The sequence below is a fragment of the Pinus tabuliformis genome, chromosome 1_1 (assembly GCF_031772625.1).
Source record: "Pinus tabuliformis cultivar Carrire ecotype Pingquan chromosome 1_1, CPIR1, whole genome shotgun sequence".
Classification (NCBI taxonomy): Eukaryota; Viridiplantae; Streptophyta; class Pinopsida; order Pinales; family Pinaceae; genus Pinus; species Pinus tabuliformis.
Genome location: NC_142297.1, coordinates 831096357 through 831115815, shown reverse-complemented (window position 1 = coordinate 831115815; position 19459 = coordinate 831096357). Strand labels below are relative to the sequence as shown.

General features: G+C 32.9%; 1 pseudogene; it reads left to right on the top strand.

Annotated features, from left to right (window-relative positions):
- Positions 1 to 16583: 16583 nt before the first annotated feature.
- LOC149216691 (heavy metal-associated isoprenylated plant protein 22 pseudogene) lies at positions 16584 to 17113 on the top strand (annotated as a pseudogene).
- The last annotated feature ends 2346 nt before the right edge of the window (positions 17114 to 19459 follow it).

The window sequence follows — 19459 nt, the reverse complement described above, 5'->3', positions numbered from 1 at the left end:
GAAAAAAAAATGTCAACTACTCTAAACCTTTGCCCACTCCTCAACTTCGACCCTAACTAGGTAGTGGTTCACCGTAAATTTACTAGGTTGTCAACCTCAATGCTGACTCCTACAATAGCTAAGCATGCTAACACAACTAGCGGCTCTAGCTCCCAACTGGGTAATAACAAAAACCATGAACTATTTCAACACACAAGCCCGACATGTGGCTACCAACATGCCAAAGCCAGCCATGGCTCTAAACATAGGTATATTGTTCTCGCAAGTTGTCTCATCACACATAATTTCAACAGTTCCAGTGGTCTCATCAACAAACATCTTTGCTACAAGTTTCTCATCTCACATATCTTTTCAGATCAATGTTCTTCCATTCAGATATGGGATGCTAGCTAGATATGAGATGGTTCCATTTTCTTTGTTTGCTGGTTCAAGTGGTTATAATTCAAGTTAGGCACGAACTATTGATTTGTTCTGGAAGAATTTCTATAGCAATATTTCTGATTCTGTATCTAGTTCTAAAACTTCTAATGTGACTCTCTATCACAATGTAGTTATCAAGGAGTTGATTGACTCGAAAAGATTTTTATTATCTCAAGGTGAATATTTTAGCAAGGAAGAGTTGTTAGATTTACAAAAAAATTTAGAAGATCTTACTATGAATTTTGATGAACAGACTATGTTTAAAAGTGTTCTAAGCTTGCTTAAACTATTAATTTGTCAAGATATGATTACTACTAAGGTATATCTAATGCAGAAGTGTGGCCTATCCGAAAAGGATTTAACTTATATTAATGTGTTTGGTTAATATACACTGGAGGCTATCATTATTCATGTACTAGGTTTAGTGTTCAACTGTGTACAGGATTTATCTGCCGTTAGGGTATCTACTTTGATCGAATGACTTATTATATGGTACGCGTACAAGCAGTTAATATGGGAATGAATAAGTAGGTAAGGATGATGTGAAGTTATCTTTAAAAAAAGATTAAAAAAGCAAAGTTACTAGGAGTCATTATGCTATTGGGGTAAGCTTGGTAGAGTTCATGGTGGAAAGACAATTGATTACTGTGAAAACATAAGCAAGCTATATGGATGAATTACTTGTTTCTAAGAAGAAGGGTACAGGTTATATACCCTTAAATTGCTATGCTATGTGCAATTTTGACTTAAGTCTCCTTCCGATTAAATTCAATCTTCCCATGGTTTACGAGCCGTTACCTTGGAAATCTAAGGTAGATGTACCTTCAACGTTAGATGATATTGAAGGTGGTTACTTAAGCAGACTCACGGGAGAACTCTATAATAGGTTTAGTCTATTAACTTCTTGTAACTATAGGAATTTCTATATCATGTTGAATGATCTAAACCGTATGTGCGATGTCTTGAATAAACTCCAGTCTTAAGTCTTTGAGGTCAACTTTCAGTTAAAGGATAATGATTTACCTAGAGGTTTAGTTCCACTGGAAGAATTATTTGATTTCATTGATGTAGCTAAGAAGCCTAAGATTGAGCCCACATGGGCAAAAGTAGAAGAGTGCAACATAAATAGTGAGAAAGATCCTAAAATGATAAAATTGTCCAAATCACTGCTAACTGCTGAAAAAAAAATGCATTGCTTTATTCAAAGAATTCATTGATGTTTTTGCCTGGAGCTATGAAGATCTAAAAACTTATGATACTGAGATTATACAACATAAAATTCCAAAGAATAAACTTCAAAGGATCATAGTTCCTCTTAGGTACTTTAAATGGGTTTCCAATATAGTACCAACTAGGAAGAAAACATGTGAAATTAGATTATGCATAGATTTTAGAAACCTTAATAAAGTTTCCCTAAAGGACAACTACCCTTTGCCAAAAATGGATCACATCTTACATAAGGTAGTTGGATCTTCTAGGATATATTTTTTAGACGGTTTCTCAGGCTACAATCAAGTCTTAGTTCACCCTGATGATCAAGATAAAACAACTTTCACTACTCCATGGCGTACCTTCATGTATATCAAGATGCCTTTTGGGTTAATGAATGTTGAAGCCACATTTCAAAGAGCAATGTATATTGCCTTTGCTGATGATATTTCTAGGTTTATTGTGATCTATCTAGATGACATTACTATTTGTTTCAAGATTGATGAAGAACATTTGTTACATCTGAGAAGAGTATTTGAGAAATGTAGAAGGTTTGGAATTTCACTAAATCCTAAGAAAACACTTTTTGGCATTGAAGAGGGAAATATTTTAGGTCATATCATCTCTAAGGAAGGTATTAGAATTGATCCCAAAAGGATTGAAGCCATTTTGAAAATCAACCATCCTAGAAACATCAAGGAACTTCAATTATTTATTGGTAGGATAAACTTCCTAAGGAGATTCATACCCAACCTTGCAGAATTTCTCAGAAACATAAAAAATATGCTAAAAAGAGATTCATAAATAAGGTGGAACATTGGAGCTAGGAAATCATTCAATCAAGTTAAACAAGCATTGACAAAAGCACCGGTCCTAATCAGTCCATATTTCACCAAGGATTTTATAATATTTTCATTTGCATCTGAGCACACTATTGCCGTTGTTCCTTTATAGAAAAACAATGATGGATTTGAGCAACCCATTGCTTTCTTCAGCAAGGCTTTGAGGGATGCTGCATAAAAATATAACATAATGGAAAAACATTCATTTGCATTAATAAAGGAAGTCAAAGATTTCAAGGTGTATATCCTCCATTCTCACATAATTGCTTATGTACCCAATGCTATGGTCAAGCATATTTTAACCCAAAATGGACCAGACGATAAAAGAGACAAATGGATTGTCATCGTTCTTGAGTATGACATAGAAATCAAACCACCAAGCTTATCAAAGGCCAAGGATTAGCCAAATTAATGGTTGAGTCTAACTTTAATGCATTGGATATCAACTTTGTAGCTGCATTAGATGATCAAGAGGAGCAGGCGACTCCACAATTAGATGAGGCTTTTATAACCTCACCCTGGTATGCAGATCTCATTTTTGTTTTATTCAATTTAAATGCTCCTCCTGGTTTAACTAAGACAAAGGCTAGATTTCTAAAATTAAAAGCAGTGAAATTTTGCATCATAGATAATGTTTTATATTGGAAAGATGCTAGTGGTATTTTACTAAAGTGTCTATTGAAGGATGATGTAGAAAGAACCATGCAAGAATTCCATGAAGGTGATTGTGGTTGACATCTATACTAGAAAACCACTACTAACAAGATCCTTAGAGCTGGTTTCTACTAGCCTACCCTTTTCCTTGATGTCCATAAGAAAGTAACCTCTTGCAACAAATCCTAGATATTTGATGGGAAAAGAAAACTATTGCCTCTACCTTTAAAACCCATATTTGTTAAAAGTCCTTTCTAACAATGGGGATTGGATTCCATTGCATAAATCCACCCACCATCCTCTGCCCAACATGAATGGATCCTCACAACTATCGATTACTTCACAAAATGGATTGAGTCCACACCTTCTCAATTGGTTACTGATGTTATTATTATCAAATTTTTGGAAAACAATATCTTGTCTAGATTTGGCTGTCCCAAAAAGCTCATTGCAGATAGTGATGCAGCTTTTATATCCAAGAAAATGATATATTTCTGCAACAAATATCATAGTACTTTGGGACATTCAAATTCTTATTACATAAAGGGTAATAGGTTGGTTGAATCCTCAAATAAGAGTCTGGTCAACATTATTAAAATGCTGCTAGAATATATCAGAAAGTCATGGTACAACAAGTTAATAAATGCACTTTGGGCTGATAGACTCACAACAAAGAAATCAATTGGTATGTCACCATACCAATTGGTTTATGGAATGGATGTTGTTTTTCCATCTTCTTTAGGAGTTATAGTTATGAAGATAATTTAAGAATTGCAGGTTGAGCCTAATGACATCTAGAGGAGGATTAATCATACTATTCAACTGCAACAATCCAGGGAAGAAGTCTATAATAAAACTCAAGTCATTGAGGAGAATATCAAAAAGATTTTCTATAGAAGAACTTAAGAAGATGATTTCAACTTGGGGGACAAAGCTTTAAAATGGGATTCCAGAAGAGAGGACAAAGGAAAACATGGGAAATTTGACAATCTGTGGATATGACCTGATATCATGGATGCTTTCAGAGGACACAATGCGTTTTTTCTCAAACACCCAGATGGAACATAAATTACTGGAGGACTTGTGATGGCAGAATGCAGAATCATTATTTCTCTTAGCAATATAGGTTTTTCTTACATCAAACCATTGTAAATATCATTGTCTTTATTATTTTGATTGGGTAACCTATGGACAGAAGTTGAAGCCTGCAGAGAAGGCCCTAAGCTTCGTTTGATATGTTACCATAATTACTCCAATAACAAAAGAAATCATGTGGAGATATTGCTGAAATGGAACACTCAAGGCCACTGATCAAATGTTCTTGGCACCTCACATGGAGAGTGCCATCCCCAGCTGGAGCCATTGTTAGGGTCCTATAATTTATAGGATCTCAAGGTGTTTGAGTATTTTATCTGAGGAATCTCATATTGTAAATAATTGTCAATCTTCAAATGATTTCCAAAAGAAAAATAGAATAAAAATGAAAAGAGGGTATAAACAGAGAAAAAGGAAACCAAAAAAAATTGAAAAAAGAATAAAAGATAGAAGCCCATCAAAGAAAGAAAAAACAAAAAGAAAATAGTACTAAAAGTGTTGCAAATTTAAATGCCACTACTGATAGATAGTTTTATTTATGATTGATAAATAAAGGTTGTGTGCAACTTGTTTAAAATGCCACAATGACTAGTTATTTGTTTAATCATACAGTATAATCATGGTTAAACATATTTGAATTTCTGTAAATTAGATTAGAGAATAAAAATTTGCCAAACAGTTTAATCTTGGTAAATCAGTAGTTAGTTAGAAAATGACATTGGTTCAACAATTTAATCTGAATCAATATGAGAAATAAGCGATAGGATTTAAGTATTCTTTTATTTTTCAAAAGAAAATAATTATGTGTTTGCTAGTCCAAATGCATCCCTTCAGAAAAAATAAAAAATTTTAGTTTATAAAATAAATAAAGTTAAAAGGGTAGGTAGATATGGTTTGGTTTCTAGAATATTTATGTTTCCCTTTATCCTAAGTCTCAGTGACATTGTAAAATAAAAAAGGGCACGAAGGGACAATGTATATTCATGAATTTTTTCTATCCAAAGTATTATCTTAAGTTTCAAGCAAATATTAAAAGGTGCATCTGGACAAAGTTTTTTTTGTTGTATATGGTTAAAACGCTGTAATTTTAAAGTGGCACGATTCTCCAACATTTCAGATCGACGACACTCATACGTTTTCGGCCCACCTTATCCATCCTAGCTTTACCACCGGCAGGAGGGGGGGGGGGGGTGGTGGAAGGCTGTATTATCCGTTGGGCCCCATCACCATGTGGCCTCCTCTCTGAATTTCGCACCCCCCAGCCTATACCTCCTATCGCTCCCTACCCCCTCTGAAAACCACTTCTCCCTCATCCATTTACCATTGGCCCTACCCGAAACCTCCGTAAACCCATCCCGCCACGTCTCCATAATCATTGCCTAATTAAAACCCTTCCTAGAAAATTACCATTAATCATTTAATTCATTCCCTCCCAGGTAATTGTTTGACCTCAATGGTCTCGTGCCAACCTTCAACGAAACCTACCTCTCCCCTCTTTAAAAACCCTAAACCGGTCCTCATTATGTCTTTTCACTTGCTTACTCTCTGCAATTCACAGGTTTTTCTACAAAGTGACCCAGTTTCAAAGGATTTGCTGAGCTAGATCAATTGTTAGCATTTTTCCCCCTCTCCTCACGGCTCACAATCTGCCATTCTTTTCTTGGTAAACAATTTATTCCTAAATTCATATTTATCATTCATTGATCAACTTTGCCTCCAAAGAAGAAGAACCAAGAGGACCTTGTGAATCCACTAGTCCCTCCATCTATAGACTTATACCATATTCCATTAACTGATAGGGGTTACATGATCCGTGAGACACAATGCGACTCTGAATTATTGTAACTTTATTCCTGGCTGGAGCATAAACATCTTGATAAAACAGATAAAATTGGACTCTGGGAGTCCAATCAAACACAATGCAACTGTGAATTATTGCAACTTTATTCCTGGTTGGAGGATAAGCATCTTAATAAAACAAATAAAATTGGACTTTGGGAGTCCAATCTTCCTCACTATATTTTCCCTTTGAACTTTCATGCTCTTGAATTCACCAGGAAATGCCAAGCTTGTTATGTTTCCATCTAAAGAGTCGTTATTACCCCATGTGAAATCCTTTTTTCAATCACAACCCAATCTATAAACCAGGTGATGCTAGCTCCCCCTGTGGAAAACAATGCATCTTTTTCCTTAGAATGCCTCACAGAACTCTATCAAAAGCTTGATTTTGCTAGAAGAGCCAAGATTTTTGATATCTTCCTACCAAAAAATGCCCGATTGCCAAAGAAAAATACTCCATACCTTCCTCAATCTTCTCTGATCAAGCTAAACAAATCATAACCATAATTTTATATATTCTACATTATTATTCTAATCGGTATGTAAGATGAACCCATTCTAGGCTTCCTTTCCATCTTTTGCACAGACAACAAACCATCTATTTTGTTTAATTTTAGTCAATTCCTGGCTGATAACATACATGAGTAGTATCTCAAATTTCCAACAGAACAAGTGTCTAACTACAATTCAATTTTGGTTTATATGTTTCTATATTATCAAGCAGACAGGTTCAACTTTGCCATGTAGAAGTTAGATGAAGAGGGAAATCAACAGTCTGTTATATTTTGGATATCTTTAGTGATGAAAGAACAAGAATTATCCTATAAACAATTCATTGAAGAGTTTGTTCACCCAGCTATGATTATCCTAAACAACTCAGCACAACAAAGAATCAGTGAAGACATCAAGAGGATTCTACATTTGATAGATTAGGCTAAGGCTAGAGACTGATATTTATACCAGAATTACACAGAAATCAGAGTTTACGGATGTGAGTTAGCACCATACAAGCTCCCAAAATACCTCCCCATGAATATTGTTTCCCTTGAATATATCAGACAAATGCTAAATTCAGATGATATTCACTTTGTGGTGGAAAAGAAGAAGTCCCAGTTTCAGATAAAGACACAGGTGGGCCCTTTTATATGCAACACCAGGTCAGCAGGAGAAGAAGCAGATAAAATACTTAAAGAGATGAAATTCAGCCTGAGTTTCACATGGTCTTATGACCTGTGGGGTATCATTTCTAAGCTAAGAGTAGAAAACAAAATTACTCCGTATATCCATACCCCAAGCCCTGAGATAGAGAAATATGTGAACTAGTAATGAAATGAGTAAGGAAGGTTCACTCCCATTTGAACACCATGTTGAGATTTATAAGAGAGTGAAGGGATATATGAAAATGAAAACAAACACCAAAGCAACATAAGATAAAACCATAATAAGTGAACTTAAATTTGATGTGAAGTGTATAAGAGAGAGAACCCATAAGTGTGCTAGAAAGAAGATGCAAACGAAGAACAAGAGATCTTTGGTGATTGTAGGCTTATATATATGTATTAAGGAGACTAAGAATAGCACATCATTGAAAATTACAAGTGAGACTTGGGTGCGTATTTATACACAATTTAAGAGGTAGCTACCTTCTGCAAGAGGAATTGTGGGACTACATAATGATTAGGTGGGTCATAACCATATAGGATTATAATAAATGAGTGTTGATTATTTAAGCTAGACACTAGAAACACACTAAAACACAATAATGATGATTACAAAATGAGATTGGCCATGGAATTACATGAAGATGACATCATCATTTTAATAGTGAAAAAATAGACACGACTATAAAAATAAATTTCTAAGTATAATGACATGCCAGAAAACATGAACATGATCTTGTGAATCTGCTTAAGACCATAAATGGTGAAAGGGGTGCATGTGTTGAAAACCTTCATGAAATGGTTTATCATGATCCTTGTGACTATATCACCTAGCTCATAGGAAATATTATACAAAGTACTCATCAAATCATAACATTGACTCGAAATAGAGGACAATATCCCTTTGTGGAATGCTAAGAACACTAGATCTACAAGAATGAAGATTGTGATCAAGGAATAATAACCTTTGAGTAGAAATTTTATATTTTAAGATTTCAAAAAGAACTGGAGGAAATTTCAACCCAAACGTGGCCTGCTCAGGAAAAATAATAAAATAAGAGTTATGAATTTTGGAGGGAAAAGGAAGAAAACTACTTTTTTTAACTGTATTTTTGGCTCACCTCCTTACAAATTCACTCAAGTATCAAGTGTAGACATTCGTGGGATGTGGAATTAAATTCCACATCCAACGAGTACCCATTATGCATACGTTTGAGAAGACCCACATTGATAAAAAATGAAGATACATTAAAAAACATGTTCAACATGTTTTTTAATGTATCTTCAATTGAACATGTTTTTTAATGTATTTTCATTTTTTTAATCAATGTGGGTCTTCTAAAAAGTATGCATAATGGGTACTCGTTGGATGTTAAATTTAATTCCGCATCCAATGAGTGTCTACGCTTGAATTTGAGTAAACCTGTAAGGAGATAAGGCAAAAATATAATTAAAAAAAAAAAAAAAAAAAATCTTCTTTTCCCTTCAAAATATTTACATGTACCTTTTATTAAATTTAAATGATTTTGATTGATTTACATATTATGACATGAAAATTTCATAACAATTTTAGTCTAAAATTTCCTCAAATGTTATATTTTAATCTCTAAATGCATCTTTCACATACAATATTTCTCACTTTGTGATTCTTATGATGATTTCTTATTTCATGATTCTTACCACTCTAATGAAATTTGTGTTAGGAGGACATTTGTTTTCACTCTAAAGCACAATTAAAAAAAACTTTCAAATTAACATAAAGTGAATACAAAATATGACTTGACTCGGATCAAAAGACTAACTCAAACTCTTCACATCATCTATTGTTGAAATCAAAAGACTAACTCAATATGACTTGACTCGGATCAAAAGACTAACTCAAACTCTTCACATCATCTATTGTTGAAATCAAAAGTAGATTGACTTATTGTTGAAATCAAAAGTAGATTGACTTATTGAAACCTTAACCAATAGGAAGTTCCTTCCCAACTCTTTATTTATTGTTGTTTTGCATTTTTTAATGATCTACTCATTTAGAGGTAATGGGAGTATTGATTTCCACATGTTGAAATAGGAATTAAAATAAAACTGCTAAATAAAAAATTAAATTGAGTACATTCCTATTCAAGCTATAATACTATGTATTAGTTAAGATATATATTTTGAATCTCCTTAAATATAAAATACAGACTATAACATTATAACTATCTCGAGCCTTCCATACACAAGTCCATTCTTATGGGCAAACATTACATAAAGTTGTTTTCTTTTGGTACCTAATTTTAAGTCCTTATTTTTTCTCCACACACCATTATAATTCCATAGGCTGATATTTATGAGCCAAACTTATATGAAAATTTATCCTAAAGTTTAGAAAATTTGATAAATCTTGCTAGTCCTTAATACACAAACTGTAAAATGTTAAATGGAATTGAGCGAATCTTCTTTTTAGAAAAAATCATACAAAATTAGTCCCCTGTGAATATTAGCCCCTAAAATTTTTGTTTCTTATATCATTTAGTTCTTCTCCTATAATATACAAAAGATGTATAGTGCCCATATATCACATTAGCGTTTGTTTCTAATACAAAAGATGTATAGTGCCCATATATCGCATTAGTGTTTAGTTCTAAGATATTTTGTAAGGTGATTATTCTCATGCATTTGTAAATTTCTTTTGGTTCTTCCCTTATCATATACAAAAGATGTATAGTGCCCATATATCGCATTATTGTTTGGTTCTAAAATATTTTGTAGGGTGATTATTCTCAAGCATTTTGTTTGGTTCTAAAATATTCTGTAGGGTGATTATTCTCAAGCATTTGTAAATTTTTTAATGGTTGACAATAAAAACATGTTTATTAATTGGATTTACTCATTAATAGTAGCACGTAGTCTAATGAGGCAAAGGAGTTGCCCGGAAAGTTATGGAAATTCCGGTCATATTTAGAGAAAATCTAGCAAGGATTTTTGTAAATCCAAGTTATAGTTGTTAACTTCAAAATTTCAATTGTCCTAGATGTTTTTGATGGTTGCTAAATCCATTTCCACCATCAAAAACATGATTCAAACACTGCTTCTACAAGATTTTTAGAAATTTTTTTGCCCGGATCTAACCACTTTTGACCATCCAAAGAATTCCTCTACCTCATAAACAACTCCTTAATAATAATTTGATGTGTTAATTAAACAAAATAAAGTTGCTCAAGGTTGGAGCTAAAAGTGAAACTTCTCCGTTATTCCCAGAAGTTAAGGGCTCCTGACGAAAGAGCCCTAACAGAGGAGATAAGACACGTATGTTAGATGAGAGAAAATAACATCTAAATATTGAATTCCACATATTGAAACAATTTTCATTTTTTTTTTAAATTTTAAATTTATTTTTTAAAAACTCTAATATATATAAAATTATTTTCCTAATATTTTTTTTAAACGAAATTTAAAACACTGAAACCAATAAGAACAAATTATATATTCACCATCTTCTAATTGTTTATTCCATACCTAAAGCATATTATACACCTACTACTACACTAAATCATATAATTTTTATTTCATCAATCTTCTAGTGGTTTATTCCAGATCTAAATCATATTATACACGTACTTACACCGACTACTCTACTGGCGCATCAACCGAAAGAGGCATTTTAAATAAGACACCTATTGGTTTTCTACTGATACATTCACAAAGAGACACGTAGGCATGCATTGTATACAGGATGTTGCGGAATAAATAAATAAAAGACGTACGCCGTAGAAGTTATTAATAAATAGAAACACAATTGTCTGTAATGAGATTTTTTGGAAGTTTTTTCGGTTTTTTTGGTCAAAATCCGGCAGCAATTTATTGGAATCGCAAGTTTGATAGCTAGTTTCTGCACAATCAAAGCCTCACAGGGGTTTTCCAGGGTGCTGAATCCAAATATGTAGTTAAAAACCCATTTTAACTGCAACAAATCAAGATTTAACCTCAATTTCTTCTGCCGGATTCCGTCACCGGAATCTCAAAAAAATCGCATTATAGACAACTCCAATAAAAACTATAATTTAATAGACAGTTGTATAAAATATATATATATATAATTACAATGGAAAGGAAACTATATGATTATAATTTTTAGTTTTTTCTTGTATAATTATAATTTTTGATTTATGATATCCCATTAATATTACACATTTATATTTTTATTAATTTGATGCGTTTATTTTGGAATATCGTTTTCGTTTTTAGTATTTTAATAATGGTCGAGAAATTTTTAATTTTATAGAATATTTTTAAAGTAGTTGCAGATTAAAAGTTAAAATTTATATTAAAAATAATTATGTTTATTTTAATTTAAGTTAAGTTTAAAAATGATTTATTATGAATAAGTGTTAAATGAAATGATTTATAGTTTTTTTGAGAATATTACATTAATAAATTATGTATTAGTTTATGTTAATGTATCATAAAGTAAATGTTTTGATACTTATTATAAATTGATGCATATCAAATTTTATCAGCTATTTAATTTATACTAGTATAGATTTATTTTAATTATATATCTAGCAAAGGAGCAAATAGTCTCATGTCTTTTTTAGTGCTTGCTAGATCCTTGGTTATATATATATATATATCGCTTCACCTACTAACTTACTTTCATTTATGAAAGTAAGGTATAACCTTTTGGGTTTGGTTGTCGGCTGCAGGCATATATATATATATATATATATATATATATATATATATATATAATTATAATTTTCATGATTTAAATTGCATTTTTTAATGTATAAATAGATTCAAGATGCATAAATTTTATTTGGTACTCGTATGGTGTAAACTAGATAGTTTAAATTTGTAATTCCAACAAATTTTTGCTCAATTAAAAAAATAAAAATTAACCACAACTAAAAAAACCACCAAAATGGAGAATAGTGAAGCTACTTAAAATGTTTTAACCATAACAAAATATTTATTTTTCAATATATATATATATATATATATATATATATATTTCTTTTATTATTATTAATATTTTTTAAATGTCATGTATTAATGTTATATTAAGAATGGTATGAATAACACATCTCCCTCTTGTAATTATAAAGTAGTAGTTGCTTTCAATTGTTTAAATATTGAAATAGAGCATGTTTCCAGAGATTTGAACCCCTTGCCTGAAAAACAATATGTGCCTCTACGGATTGAGCTCTACTCTTCCAACTACATTTTGTATTGAAATATACTCTTCCAACTACATTTTGTAGTGAAATATTTAAAAAAAATATGATAATGGTAGTTTCTTGCAGGACGCTAGCAATAGATTTTCTTGCTGACCATTATTAATTTCTCATTGACCAATACAAGTTCTAATGTTTAACTTTATAAATAATTAAAGTCATTTTAATTTTAATTTTAAAAATAATTTATTAATATTAGTTAAAAATTTGTGTCTTATTTCAAATTCCTGATATCTTTCCATGTTACTTATGAAATTTACTTACTTTCAATCTCGTGAGTTTTCACAGAGATCATGCTTGGATCTTGTAAACCTAATTAAACAAATTTCTTGAGAGGTGGAACATAGTTAAGTGAACGATACAAGCATGATGGTGTTTTATTAACCATTTGGATAGAGAGCTAAAACATAGTTACATAGAACATAATTGGATAAATGATGAAGCATGATAAATTAAGCCTCCTGGTTTTAGTTAAGGAATGATTTTAGTTAAAAAAATAAGAACTTCGATACAAGCATGATGGTGTTTTATTAACAATTTGGATAGAGAGCTAAAACATAGTTACATAGAACATAATTGGATAAATGATGAAGCATGATAAATTAAGCCTCCTGGTTTTAGTTAAGGAATGATTTTAGTTAAAAAAATAAGAACTTCGTATACATTCATCTACAAAAGTTATGGAATAATAAGAGGTTCTTATACATTAATCTGCAAAAAGCTTAACAGTCTGGGACGATTAGTCAAGTTCCTTTCGTTTTCTTTTTATTTTTTATTTCTTCTAACCCTTTCTACATCATGTCTTCTTCTGATACTCCTTGGAAGATTTTCATGAAACAAATACTCACTCTTGAGAGTGAGTAAAATCTTTTCATTTACGATATAAATACAAGTGAAATGTTATTCCATCCTTAGCAAGGTGCATGGCAGAAAAACTTTGCTTCCAATGCAGAAGATGGGAAAATTGAGCAGGTCCATCTACATATGAATTTATGTTTTTTCTACTCATTTAACTTGATGGTTTTTTTTTTTTTTGAATTCTCTGACTCTGGTATGGTCTTTTCCACGGTATAATAACTTGATATTGTTTGGAAAATGATCTCGTTGAGCAGGTTCTACCAGAATGCAAACGAGTATTAATTTGTTTGCATAATGATCTCGTTGAGCAAGCTTTAAAAAAGCAAACGAGCATTACTTGGGAGAGGTATCTTGGATGGAGTATCACTCACATAACTATTAACCTTTTCTTTCATTTTTACATAAATTGTATTATTTTTTATAATCATGGTATTGGATTGTAATGTAATAATCTTTGTGACAGTCAAATTAAGGAGAAAGAGTTAAATATAGAAATTACTGATAATGAAGATCATTATGGTGTAATTATTTTAAGGAGGAGGAATTGTGAGATGATTAAAGATGTCTGAAATCAGGTTAAAAATTTAAAAAAAATCTTACTGTAACAGTTTTTAAATCATATTTTTGATAATGGAAATAAATTCAATACCATCAAAAACCTCCAAAGACAAATTTCTATAATTTTCATAACAAATTTATAAATTAATTAAACTACAGCTTATTATCACACATCTCTCCTCCTCCATAAGCGTTGCCTTATGACTTACGTGTAATGGCTGATAATTCTCTCTTCTTTCTTGCAACTGTTTTGTTTTGTTTTTTTGGGAAAAATTGTTGAGCACAGAGCGACGTTTGATGCCCCTGAAGGTTGTAAGGTTTTATACAATGGATTCTAAATTTGGAGAGATGGGTCATATATACAGAACTGACATATACACAGATTTTAAAGGTTTGATAATGGAAACCTGCTTTTGATGTTACAGATATAGTTTAGCACAAAGAATTTAGAGGTTTGAGATGGAAACTTAGGCCATAATTTCCACATGAAGTTCAACAGAATCTCAACCATTCTGCAAAGGATTTCTTCGAGAGAAAATGACTCCCTAATCATTTTAATAAAAATATATCATTACTAACTTCATAAAGCCACATAAAATATATCATCACTCACATTCCTAAAGCGACAGATTAATATGCATCATTTAAAGCAGGCGGGCGTTTCACCGAATCCCATTGTTATACCACTGCAATACTCTTCCGGCGCCTCATCAACCTAAGTATTATATTTTTAATTGCTACTGTCACTATTGAAGTCGGTGCATATTTGAGTGGTCCAACAAATTTACGTGGAAATCAATTTAAAGCAAAATATCCAAAATTCAGTGGCTATCGAAAATACCGCAAAAGGTGTGGCGAATGGGCCCTACATATCCTACAAACGGGCCGGACTGACATCTCATTGTGTCGTAAAGACATTTAGGAAAAATGTGTGCTCATCTAATTTGGTTTGTTTTAACTTCAGGGGTAATCTAAGTTTCATGAAGGTTCTTTTTAATTAGTTTTTTAATAAAATATTAAAGATTTATGATTTTTTTCCGCGGTTAATAATTAAATAAAAAATATGAAAAATATTTTAATTATAATAAATAATTATTTTGTTTTTTCAATTGAGATTCATAAGCTGTATTTACTTATTTAGGTTCTTTTGAAAAATATAATAATTTTATTTTATTGTAGTTGTGAGATATGAATTTATATATATATAAAAATAGAAATAAAATTGATTGATTTTTATTAAAATTATATTAGAGACATCTGCATGCATTCTGATGTATTGATTTATTTAATTAAGAGTAATTTTTATAGTGTAGTTTAATTTATAGATGAAATAGTTTTTTTAAAGAGAATTTACCAAAATTTTGGGTTAATCAAATTACTAAATTCAAGTATTTAAAAAAAAAATCAAACTCTATTTAAAATTAACTAAAAAAATAATCATATAAAAGATCATTTTGTTTATAAATTAGACTAAGCCATTTTTTAATTTATAAAAAATATAATATAAATTTAATTAAAAAATGATTTTGGGAGATGAGTCTATTCAAATATTATTTATTTACTTGATTGTATTGATTTAGATAAAAAAAGACAAAAAAACAGCCGGCGATTTTGAGCTGAATGTGAATCAAGAATGGCTGGAGTCCACCCTGCGTCGATCCCGTGCACGCCTTTTTGGTAGTAAAAGGAGAAGATTCATTTCAACCAATCATAGGCCGTCACGTCAGATTGCGTACAGGATGGGTATTGACAGTTGCATGTATTGTATGACAGCTCTTTTTCATAGCCCTACAGCTGGCCAATGCCATGTCACTACGAAACCTTTTCTTGCATGAAAAGACGGGAATTATGTTTTAAATTGGGGAGTGCCGCGTAACAAGCAGCCAAGATCCATGCTTTGTTTTGCTCTGCTCATGGTATATAGTATATAGTAATAGCTGGCTGTACTGTAATGAGAGCCAGACGACCTTTAAACCTCCCCCTCTCATGCTTTTCGCTTTCCCATAATGTGTCCCAACAATATTCCCAATTCGCCTGAAATTGAAAAAGCAGAGTACCATGGCTGCAAGCTCATCTTGATCAACGCGCTGAATTTCATTTGTGTGGGCCTCTAATATAATTTATACGTTCAGTAACGATTCTAGGTGTGCGGGATCATACTTTTTCCATGCTTTTCTGTTTTGAACCATCGCTCATAAATTCACTTCTTCATTTTCCTCTTCGGCCGAAACCTTCTGAAGTATCTATCTATCTATATTATTTCTGACCGGTTACAGCCAGCTTTCTGGACAATGGACTTTATATCGGCCCTGCTTGGTGGAAACTTCAAACGCCGCAAACGTGCTAAAGATCTTCTGGTAAATACATCATTAATTATCTCGATTATAAGTTAACTTGAAGTGATCTATATAAGAGTTTATTCACTCATAACTATATGCTGTATCAGTTTCCTAGTGTTTCTCCCATCACGTTGAAGAATTATTCATTCATTTAAATTTTTGGATGGCAGACAGTGGAGGTGAAAATTCGCATGGACTGTGAAGGATGTGAAAGAAAAGTGAAAAACTCTGTTTCAACTATGAAAGTCGAGAACTTTTATCTATAGCACAGTAATTTATCTATAGCACAGTAATATATATTTTACATGCATTAGCATAGTTCCATTTAAAACCTGGATCTATGAGCATGGAGTGGGATTGACAAACATAAAATGCAGTTATACACTTATGTTTACATGTGATTTTATTTCACTTTACTGGTATAAGTTATTATTATTATTATTTTTTATAATTTCTTTACATTAATCACAGGTCGATGTCTCAGATTTTTTTTAAGAATAAACCATATTAGATGGTTTGAAATGTTCACAAATCACTTATGATGTGATTAACCTTAAAAACATTCTTATAAATAATTTTGTTTCGATTAATTTGGCAGGTGTTAAGTCGGTGGAAGTAAACAGAAGTCAGAGCAGATTAACCGTGACGGGCAACGTGGATGCGCAGACTGTACTGGAGAGAGTGAAAGCAGGGACAGGGAAGGGTGCAGAGTTGTGGCCTTACGTGCCCTACAAACTGGTTTACTATCCATACGCCCCAAACACGTATGACAAGAAAGCTCCCCCTGGCTATGTTCGGAAAGTGGAATACGCTTTGTCTACTCCAAACCGTGAAGATGAAAAATATACAACACTTTTCAGTGAAGACAATGCCAATGCCTGCACCATAATGTAGTTCTATTTCTATGCTCTAGGTGTCTCTGTTTATATATATATATATATAATATGTCTCTCGTTATACTAATATATATATGTATGTGACCGCATAAAACATGTGCTCTGAAATCATCATTCGGTGTGACACTGTGGTCAATGCACGCTACTTCGGGCAGTGGTAGTTATTCACCGATTGTTTTAAGAAGAATAATAAATGGATTGTCTAGAGGATTAGGTAGTGGTCAATTATCATGCCAATGGTATCAGGAAGACTGGAAGAGGCTGTACGCGCATTTTTATTTGGATGAATTAAACTTCAGTTGCATTCAGTGGGCAGACTGTCCCCCCAACGAAAGGAAGACGATGATTAAATTTGAAGGGTTGCTTTTCAGTTCATTAATGCTAGAATTGCGAAGATTTATTATCAAACTTTGATTATCGGAAGCTCTCCCAAAGTTTCATTATTCAATGTCTTTTTTTTTTATCAAGTAAGAGTGGGACCTCTAGCCAATAATACATAATTTACAAGAAGCCACACTAGCTCTGTGAGAGTTCAATAGGCCGCTGGGCAAGCAAAGTTTCGAACCATGCACCCAAAAACATGAGAAGCCCGAACAAGAAAACTGTTGATTTACCTCCAAACACTTTGGACAAAAGCAAGTAATAGACCCGGCTCTGTGGAGCACCAAAAGAAACCCTGAATGCCTTGGAAGACGGGTCCACAAAACTGGGTTCCACAACAATGCCACAAGTGACCTCTTGAGGGTCCACAACACTGCCACCAAAGACCAACTAGAAACAATAGTAAGCTTCTAGAGCTGCAAACCGTACGATCCGACCTGCCAGGATCAATGTATACGCTCTGAATACGAGCCCACTACAAACCCACATATAAACCTGTCTTACGGACCCGACGAAAACTTTAGGCCAACTCTCTAAACTCTTTCGGGTCCGAAACGCCAAACAACATGCACGATCAAACCTACACCGTTGATCACCCGACGAGGATCCAACGGTCTACGCAGATATCGGGTGGACAAGTAGCACAAGGGATAACCACCTGATGAAAACAATATTCTCTCACCTCTCACTGGTACGTGTCGCACGAAGAGTGAAATCGGGGCCTTCCTCAGAAAAACCAGATACCACTTTGACCCTGCCCGATAAACCACTTGTGGTTTTAGAATCGATCGCCTTGCGGAATAGCTTGCGCACTCTTTCGCCAAGTGATTGCCTTTAATCAAGAACATCATATGGTTCTTGTGCCTTCCTCCTAGATTCTCAGCCAAACCCCAAACACCATCCAAATTTCCACATAAAATTTTGGTCAATGGACGACGAAAAAATAAATAAATTACTAATTAGATTTGTGAATTTACAAATCACTCGGTATTTTTGAGACTTTACCACACAATAACCATTTAAAGCCTGCCTGTTACTCATGAGAAGATTGGCAATGGATCATTGACCATTTTTATAAAATAATTTATAGATGGGAGTGCAAATGTCTCTCGATGGGAGGGAGAGCAACACTCTCCCAAGCAGTTCTAACACAATCAACTGTTTATTGGGCCCACCTATTCTATATACCAACCAACATTATCAAGGATCTAAATCGGTTAATATCTAATTTCATCTAGGGAGGTTCATATGAAAAGAAGAAATATCATCTCGCTAAACTCGACAAAATTTCTCATCTAAAACAATTGGGAGGATGGGGCATTATGAACCTATGAAAATTTGGAATTGCTTTATTATGTAAATCCCTATGGAGAGGTTTATTTGGAGAAGGATCCTGGAGCAAGACCATAAGAAAATAGTACTTGGCAAAAAAAAAATTTGAGTTCTGGTACAGGAAAGGTACCATTGGCAACACACAGGGATCGGTGGTCTGGAAAACCTTTTGGAAAATTCAAGTTTTTATTTTATACAACATCTCACATGGAATTTTCAGAATGGCAACAGAATTGTAATTGTTGTAGATCCTATCCTGGGAGCTGGGGAGGGATGCTTTATTCCCCAAGAAATAAAAATTTTTCTACACAACACAGTGATCTTTGTATGGGGAAAAGTTCTTGAGGGTTGGCAAGGTTCTATTTCGATCTAGAAAGAAGCAAACAGAAATGGCCTACAAGGCCAAGAGGCAGTTCAATGGGATAAGATCATGGCTAACATTAAGAGTATAGATATTTGTCGTACAAAGGCCCGCGATTATCTTACCTAGAAAGGAAAGATGTCCTCAAACAATATAAGCGTGGCTGATACCTATTTTTCTTTAATTAATATGATACCTTCTCAAATAGATCGACAGTTCCCCTCAGTTCTATGGAAAACAGGAATTCCAAGTAAAATTACAATTTTCTCTTGGTTGGTTTTTCACAACAAAAA